The sequence below is a fragment of the Puma concolor genome, chromosome C2 (assembly GCF_028749965.1).
Source record: "Puma concolor isolate L17-30 chromosome C2, mPumCon1.1.hap2, whole genome shotgun sequence".
Classification (NCBI taxonomy): Eukaryota; Metazoa; Chordata; class Mammalia; order Carnivora; family Felidae; genus Puma; species Puma concolor.
The window spans coordinates 74,529,121-74,538,444 of record NC_141675.1 but is presented as its reverse complement, the minus strand read 5'-3'; the positions used below and the strand labels follow the sequence as shown (position 1 = coordinate 74,538,444).

At 41.8% G+C, this 9,324-nt stretch overlaps 1 long non-coding RNA gene across 1 annotated transcript; it reads right to left on the bottom strand.

Annotated features, from left to right (window-relative positions):
• Positions 1–2,286: 2,286 nt before the first annotated feature.
• Positions 2,287–5,161, bottom strand: LOC147577323 (uncharacterized). Its single transcript, XR_015255802.1, has 2 exons — positions 4,921–5,161; positions 2,287–3,434 (listed from the first exon to the last, which is right to left on the bottom strand). It is a non-coding gene; the product is annotated as an uncharacterized LOC147577323 (long non-coding RNA).
• Between the last annotated feature and the right edge of the window lie 4,163 nt (positions 5,162–9,324).

Genomic DNA, 9,324 nt, shown 5'->3' with positions numbered 1-9,324 from the left:
GCCAGCATTGTAGCAGTCAGGGGGTCCTGCCACTTCCTGACTGGACACCTTAAGCAAATGCTTAAAAGTTTTCACCTTATGATGTGAAGTATTATATTAGATTACTGACCCTTAAATTTTCTGAGACCATAGGGCCTTAGAATTTAATATGAAGGACACCAATAATATTTCTCTTCAAAAGTCATCTCCCCTTCTAAAAAGACAAAAAAGAAAAAAAAAAAAAAGGAAGTGGTGTATGCATGATTAAGAAAAAAAAAAGGACTGGGACACTTGGGTGGCTCAGCTGATTAAGCAACTGACTCTTGATCTCTGCTCAGGTCAGATGGAGTCCGCATCAGTCTTTGCACCGACAGTGCAGAGCCTGCTTGGAATTCTCTTTCCCTCTCTCTCTGCCCCTCCCCTGCTCGTGCATGTGCTCTCTCTCTCTCTCTCTCTCTCTCAAAAGTAAATAAATAAGCTAAAATAAAGGCACTTAAGCAAGTATTGCAGCAATGAAAAATTAACATATATCTGATTTTAATAATAGAAATAATAAATTCTATTTTAAGACATAATAAATTCTACTCCTAAATATTTACTAGAAGAGTGTTTTCTGTCTTCTTCTGATGCCAACCACTCGCCTCCCTAAAACATATATGTACATCAACATACACTATACCGTGAATCACATACTATGACGTGTGTACCCGTGGGGTATAGGAGAGCCACCTTTTGGTGTACAGGCCTCTGGTTCACCATCAGAGCCCAAACGTCCTGTGAAGGGACATTTTATTTTACTTTGCATTGAGCCTGAGTCTCTCCCGGGACTGAGAAACACTTGCTTGGAAGGGCCAAGGCAGAGGGAGTGCCTAGTACCTGCCAAGCTTGCCTGCACAAGGCAAAGTCCCTGATAGACAAGCAGGCTCTGCAATGCTCCCCTGGGTCAGTCTGAAATTTTTGTAGTACCGTTAACACCATCCCAGACTGCCCACCTTGCTCTGTCTTGTGTGTGGCACTGTGTGCGGGGCCCTGTCTCACTATGGACTGGCGGAAGGGGCAGTACAGCACTGGCAGGGAGGCTTGGCTTTGTCCCATTGCAGGAAAGCCCACCTTCTCCTCACGGAGCACAAGTGAGCACAGAAGAGAAGCAGCAGGTGGAGTGAGAAGTGTGAGGACTTTGCAGCCTGCAGAACTGGGTTTGGATCTGCCTTTACCTTTGGCTGCTGTGTATCCGTGGGTCCGTCTCTTAATGTCTGTTTTCTCATCTCAGAAATAGGATGTGAACCAGAGATAACGCTTATAAGGTGTCTGACACGTGATGAGAGTTCGTCAGATAGCAGTTATTACTGGCAACTGCAGGCATGGCCTCTTGTGTGAGGACTATCGTTTTTCTTTCTAGAACCCTGACCGCTCATTTTCCCTAGAGTGACTAGGAGCACTTTTCAGTTAGGTCTTTAGCATTTCATTTTTCTCTGGCTTCTTTCCTCTTACTAGACCGAATCTGACGATTGTTTGAATCCCCTACAGTCGTCTGAAAGAGACGCACAGGAGGTACGCTAGGTAATCTTTGTTCAATGAATAAGGCTTTTCATTAACTTTTGAAATTAACTCCACAGCACGTGTACACAGGAATGCAAAAGTGTGTGAGTGTATGCACACACAGACCCACATCCACCACATCCTCTCCACACACACACATATGCGGCCCGACAAACACATCCTTTTGAAAAGCAATACGGGCAAATTTGTAACTCAGTGAGCCAAGCCACAAGCCCTGTGGATTTCAAATGTTTCTTTGCACCAACTTAAATTAATTTTTAAAATGTGTGAATGAATGGATGCTCTGAAATTGAATATTAAAGCATTCTACAGAAAAGTGCCAAAGAATAGCTGCATATATCCATGAACAAATTTCCGACAATAAGGGGGCTTTTGAAGTTTTCAGGAGAACATTGTTTCCAATGCCTACTTCAAACACGAAAGCGAAGATGTGCCAAATTCTGAAGTACTCTCCCTGCTTCCATTAATGGGAATTCAATTCTGTCAAGATAATGCTATTCTAATTGCTCACCAAAAATAATGGCCACATCATATTTATTATTAGTCCTTTTGAATTCTAAAGAATCCATTCTGAAACATGAGGTTCATGCTACGGTTCCCAGCACAGACTTGATCAGCACTTTCCTTCTTCAGTTTTGGAGCATTTTCTCTGAGTATGACAAAGATGTACATGGGAAGTATGTCTCCAACGCACCTCTACGAGCTCGGAAAGTTTCCCGAAAGGAGTGTGAAGTGGAAAAGCAAGGCTATAGAACTATGTGGTTTATTTTTTATTAAAAATAATTTACATACAATACCATGTTAGTTTCGGGTGTACAACATAGTGATTTAATATTTATATACATGATGCTATGCTCACCACCATAAGTCTAATCCCCATACAGAGCTGTTACAATATTATTGACTCTACTCCCTGTGCTGTACATTTTATCTCTCTGTCTTATTTATTTTAGAACTGGAATATTTGCTCCTCTTAACCCTCTTCCCCCATTTCATCCATCCCCCCTTTCTGGCAACCATCAGTTTGTTCTCTGTATCTATGAGGCCGTTTCTGTTTAGTTTTGTTTGTTCATTTGTTTTGTTCTTCAGATTCCAAATAGAAGTAAAATCATATGGTATCTGTCTTTATCGGTCTGACTTACTTCACATAACATGATGTTCTCTAGGTTCAAGTGGCTTGTTGCAAGTGGCAAGATTTCATTCTTTTTATGGCTGAGTAATATTCCATTATGCATATAAATATACCACATCTTCTTTTGAGGAACATTCATCTATTGAGTGACATTTAGGTCACTTCTATATCCTGGCTACTGTAAATAATGCTGCAATGATCATAAGGGCACAGATATCGTTTCAAATTAGCGTTTTCGTTTGTGTTATCTGGAGGTGAAATTGCTGGATCACATGGTGGTTGTATTTTTTATTTTAACACGGTTTTTTGTAACTTAATACCGGTAGTGCAGCAATTTACATTCCCACCAAAAGTGCATGAGGGCTCCCTTTCCTTCATATCGTCACCAACATTTGCTGTTTCTTGTTTTTTTGATAATAGCCATTCTGACAGGTGTGAGGTGATATCTCATTGTGGCTTTGAATTGCATTTCCCTGATGGTGAGTGATGTTGAGCACCTTTTCGCATTACCTTTATGTCTTCTCTGAAAAATGTCTATTCAGATCCTCTGCTGATACTTTAATCAGATTTTTTGTTTGCTATTGAGTTATATGAATTCTTCATATATTTTGGATGTTACCCTCTTATTGGATATATCATTCATGAATATCTTCTCCCGTTCAGTAGGTTACCTTGTCATTTTGTTGATGGTTTTCCTCACTGTGCAGAAGCTTTTCAGTTTGATGTAGTCCCGATTGTTCATTTTTGCTTTTGTTGCCCTTGCCTGAGGAGGAAGATCCAAAAAAAATATCCCTTAGACAGATGTCAAAGAGCTTATTGCCTGAATCACTGAATTCTACTCCTGAAGCCAATATTGCACTGCATGTTAACTAACTAGAATTTAAATTTAGACCTTTTAAAAAGAACTTATGCCTATGTTTTCTTCTAAGAGTTTTAGGGGTTCAGGTCTTAACATTTAAGTCTTTAATCCCCTTTGCATATGGTGTAAGAAAATGATCCAGTTTCATTCTTTTTTATGTTGCTGTCCAGTTTTCCCAACACCATTTGTTGAAGAGACTGTCTTTTCCCCATTGGATATTCTTGCCTCCTGTGTTGTAGATTAATTTGACCATGTAAGTGTGGGTTTATTTCTGGACTCTCTATTCTGTTCCATTGATCAATGTGTCTGTTTTTGCCTCAGTACCATGTTGTTTTGATTGCTACAGCTTTGTAGCATAGTTTGAAATCCAGGAGCATAACACTTCCAGCTTTGGTCTTTTTCAAGATTGCTTTGGCTATATGGGGTATTTGGGGGTTCCATACAAATTTTAGGATTATTTGTTCTAGTTCTGTGACAAATGCCCTTGGTATTTTGCTAAGGATTGCATTGAATCTTTATGTTACTTTGGATAGTATGGTTTTAACAATGTTAATTCATCTAATCCATGAACACGGTTTTAAAGAAAAAAAAAAGCAAAGACCACTAGCTTTTCAACTTAAATCTAGCTTCATCACTTAACAAGCTCTGAGACCTTAGGAAAGTTGTTAACTTCTCGGTTTTATTCCTTCAGCGGTAAAATATGGGGGAAAATACCCATCTCCCATGGTTATTAAGCATTTTAACTGAGATGATAAACAGGAAGTGGTGCATAGTTGAAACAGCTAGAACACAGAACTTTGGTCTGCAAAAAAAATGGATAATTAAAGAACAAAAGGTAGTTTATAAGAAAGAGCCTTGCCTTCTTTGGAGAAGCCTAATGCTGCCTGCTGTAGGTGCTGTGTCCAAGGCTAAGAGCTGCAGTGACCACTAACCTCTCTAATCCCCCTTTAGTCTGGGAATAACCAAGAGATGAAAGGTCTGACAATGCCACATGTGACCATTTACCAGTGGTAAAGACATATGGTCTGCTCAGGAAGATCCCCTTCTAAGAAAGGCATTTGCCAGGTTTCCAGGAGCCAGAATGCCCACATCAATGATGTCCTTGCTATGGGTTAGAGACACAACTATACCCTTACTATCTCAACCATTCTCGCAATATTCTGTCAACCTCCATTACCTGTGTTTATCCAGTGCCTAGTATTATGCCCGGCACAGAACAGACCTTCACTAAAGAGGAAGAATCTAATGGAAGAAGGAAGTGAAGAAACAAATGGATGAGCTCTCTGTCCTAGTCTTCTCTTTATGTCATTCTCTATGTTTAGTACTTCACCAATCCTTCCTGCTTTATTCAGGTCATCCATTTGGCATTTACTTATCCCTCAATACTCACCTCCTCAAGGAAGACTTCCATGATCTATCATACCCCCATTCCCAGCATAATGAGAATCCACTGCTTGATTCTTCCTTGCAGCTCAAAGAGTATGGTGTTTGGATAATGCTTGCGCACTTGAGCTGTCCTGTGTTTTTATTTATTATCTCCCCATTAAACCCTACGAGGGAAGGAATTGTCTTCAGCATCTTGAAAAATGTTTTTTAATGAGTTTTTGGTTTATTTAGGTAAGGGCCTAAAATACTATGAGCTTTATTTATACAAAGTAAAACTAAACAGTAGTCCTGCCCTCAGAATGTTTAGTTGGCAGGGAAGGTGAGATCTATAGCTGTAAAGTAGAAAGCAAAGAGCACTGAAACACTGATATGGATGAAGATAGCAGGAAGAGAAGGGTCAGTTACATCTTCCAGATGGCATAATGAGGGCATATTGCCGGAGGAGGCACCGCTGAAGTCAGGTCAGGAAATATGGTAGGAAAGGCACTCTTGGTGGAAGAGAAAATATGTGCCAAGACATGGAGGAGGCTCATGACAAACAGTTAGATCCCACTTTACAGTTTCAAAGGGCCTTTCCTTCTCTCATTGGTTCTGCACAATAGCCGGGTGTTGAGGACAAGGCAATGGTGACGTGGCTGCTTCCACAAAAGGTGCAGAAAGGCAACGGGACTCACCTAGAGTAGCAGTTGAACTAGGACATGATGTGACTGTTAGCAGAGCTGAAGTCTCACTCTGGGTCCACAGTGAAAACTCCCTCTTTGGAAAAAGCAAGGACCCCCATGGAAATCAGGCAGTCCTTGCTTATTGGTGACCAATGGCTTGGAAGGGGGGCAAATAAATGATGCACCTCTTGCTACCTGGAGGGCAACAATCTAAGAGGCTTGTGGGTTCCTGGAAGGACCTGAGGACCCTGGGTGTTAGGGGTGAACACTGATCACAAACACTCCTCTGGGCCAACTCTAAACAACAGAGGACCATGTGAGGCAGGTGACATGCCTGGGGGCATAGGGGAAGGCCTCCTAATAATAATGACCAGTAGCACTAGTGAGCCCTCACTCTGGGCTGGGCACTGTGCTCTTTGTCTTACATGGATGATCTCATCTGATTCTCACAATAAACCTAGCAGGTAGGTTTCCATCCCTCCTTTACAGATTGGAGAAACTGAGGCTTGGAAAAGTGAGGAAACATTTCCTAAGTACACAGCTGGGAGGGGGTGGAGTCCAGATCCAGATACAGGGCTCTTAACTATGTGTGCCATGAACCCCTTTGGCCGTCTGGGGAAGCCCATGGACCCCCTTCCCAGAAAAAAATGCCTTTAAATGTATATTATAAAATATGTAGGTTTCAAAGACCAATTGTGTTAAAATTTTAAAATATTTTAAAATATTAAAAAGCAAAATTTTATGTAGTAAGATATGGGCTTGTTTGCCAATGGATTAAAGGATAAGAGCTGGTGGCAGGTCATGATTTAGAAATCATGATAAGTGTAAACAATATTTTGAGATAAGAACAATAACTGTGATGAGATATGAAAATATCTGTCACTTCACCTGATTTCACCAAGTCATAGGTACCACGAATGCCACTGTTGTTCCATTCAAAACAGAAGAAAATGCTACACTTCAGTTAAAAGTTAGTGAAAATTAAAATGTGTTGTTTCCAGGAGCAGCTGGGTGGCTCAGTCGGATGAGCATCTGACTTCCGCTCAGGTCATGATCTCACATTTGGTGTGTTTGGGCCCCACATCAGTCTCACTTCAGTCAGCTCAGAACCTCTTCGGATCCTCTGTCCCTCTCTCTCTCTCTGCCCCTCCACTGTCGGCATGCTCTCTCTAAAAAATAAACAAACATTTTAAAAAATGTGCTGTTTCCATTCAAGTTTACAAGCCTCCTGAATTCTCTTTAGTTAGGAACTCCTGGGCCAGGCTATACTGTCTTCTTGTGCCCGGGACCTTGACTGGAAGGGTCTTGAAGCTCCATTGCAGCCCTGATTGGTGGGGCAAGGGTTTTAAAACACCTCCTGGGAAGGAGTGATGCCTAGGGTGTAGCAGGGCCACTCTCTAGGTGGGGGTGGGGGTGGGGGCGAGAAATGCACAAATGGGCTGACAGGGCCAAACTGGATCTAAGGGCTGAAAAGGTAAATACAGGAGAGTGATGGGGCAGAAGGAAAAGGGGCTCCCAGTGATGGCTTGATGCATGGTGCATGGTTAGGGAGAGGAGGGCAATGCACCATGCATCATTGTGGCACCATTGTGCCATTGTGGCATCTGGCACCATTGTGCCAGAATCCTGCACATCATTAGTATCTGGTGCCCAGAGAAGAGAGGACTGAGGGCAGAGGTGGTAGAGGGCAAAGGAGAAGTGAATGGCAAGGATACCGTCCTTTTCCTCCCCTGGAGGTAACATGAAAGAACAGGGAATATGGAGCAAGATCAAACTGGCCAAATCCTGTTGTCCTCACTTTCCGGTTCTATGGCCTTTAGGTAAATCGTATTCCCTCTTGGAGCCCACATTGCCTTAGTGTCAGGAAGGAACCAAAACATTAAACTCTCAGTCCATTTGAAGGATTGACTCACTGATTGGCACTGGGCAGAGTTCCTGGCACGTGGCTGCTGTCTGATGAAATTAGGTTGAAGTATATGAGATGGCTGTTTTTGTAGGTCAAAAAGTAGTTGAATATGGATAGTTTTATGTGGTTCCGATTATAGTTCCTGGCAAGCAGGGGAGCTGATGTGAGCATACCCAGCTCCCTTTGGTGGATTCATTTTTAATATGGGATTAAGAGAATCCAATCACCTATGTTCCCACTCTACCTCCTTTGGGGAGGGGTATTATTAAGAACTTCCTTCTGCACCTTCATCCCATGATCCAGAGTAAATTCTGTAAAGCAATGTTTATGGCAGCATTCTCCATGGTATTCCAGGGAGTGATAAATCACAAATCACAGGATGGCATAAGAGGAGTCCTGTGACCTGTCAGTGGATGAATAAGAGGAGGAAGAAGGACTTTACCTTCTTTAGACTATTTTTTGGTGTGAGTTCTAAAAAAACCTAGAGTGGTGAATTGAAAAACCCTGCTGTCTGGATCTGAGTTTAACCCTTGCTTCATACTTAACACTTAATTGCCTGTATGACTTGGGCCCATCACAGTCACCTTGATCCTCAATCTTCTCATCTGTAAGAAGAGAATATTAGACTAGATCATCTCCAAGATCCCATCCATGAGTAACCTTTTAAAAAAAAAACAATTTTTTAAGGTTTATTTATTATTTATTTTGAAAGAGACAGAGACAGCATGAGATAGGGAGGTGCAGAGAGACAGGGAGAAAGACAATCCCACTGACAGTGCAGAGCCCTACACGGAGCTTGAACCCATGACAATGATATCATGACCTGACACGAAACCAAGATTTGGACACTTAACCGACTAAACCACCCAGGTTTCCCCATCCATGAGTACACTTGACCATCAGGCTCTGGTTTGCTCCTCAGCTCTGTACTGGGAAGCCACAAGTTCATTCTGGATCTGGTTAGCCATCAGCTCGGCAGTATAACAATAATTCAACCTGCAAAATGGGGTTTATGGAACCCAAGTTTGGAGGTGCATCTGCAGACCTGGATGGATGTCTAGGGAGTCACATGGAGGGGTCTTGCCATGAAGCAAAGTGAGACCCAACAGAAGCATACAGGGTCAGTGAGGTGATGCAGAGGAATAACTATTTTAAAGTATAGTTTTCTAAAAGTTCATTTCATATTAAATTATAAGAACCTCAGGGAAAAGTGATTACTAGCTCTTTCTGCAGTAATAAAACAGCCCTTGGGGCAAAGAAGCACTAAGGCTTAATACATCTAAAAATATCTTATTTTTCTACAGCTTGATTGAAACTGATGTAGGTGTGCTTGGCATTTGACTTGGGGAGGTCGTGCCTTTTTTTCTTCTTCTAATAATACTGTTTGGCAGCTTTTCACTCTATCTTACCACAGATCTTTGCCAAAACTTGAATTTACTTCCGTCAGATTAACTGTCTCCAAAAACAAACTGGCATTTCTTCTAAGGGCTCCGATTAAAAGGATAAGCTTGAGTGACACTCCCTTAAATGGCTGGATGTTCTCACAGGGCTAGGAAATCAGAAATGGAAAAGTAGCAGGGCTGAATTTAGTCACAGGGCAGCAAAGGCTTTTGGACGGGGAGAGGGGCTGCATCTGACTGTGCTGTGTTTAGAAACAATGGGTGAACTATGATTTTGAATACACATGTCTCAAAAAACTGTGAGAAGAAATCTTTTCAAATCTCTTCACTGCTGCTTTGCTCTAGGTCCTAATCTTCCGGCATTTTATTTGTTTTAAATATCACCTTCCATAATTTTAGCGATCAAATTACGTTGGCTTCCCAAACCACCAACGAAATAG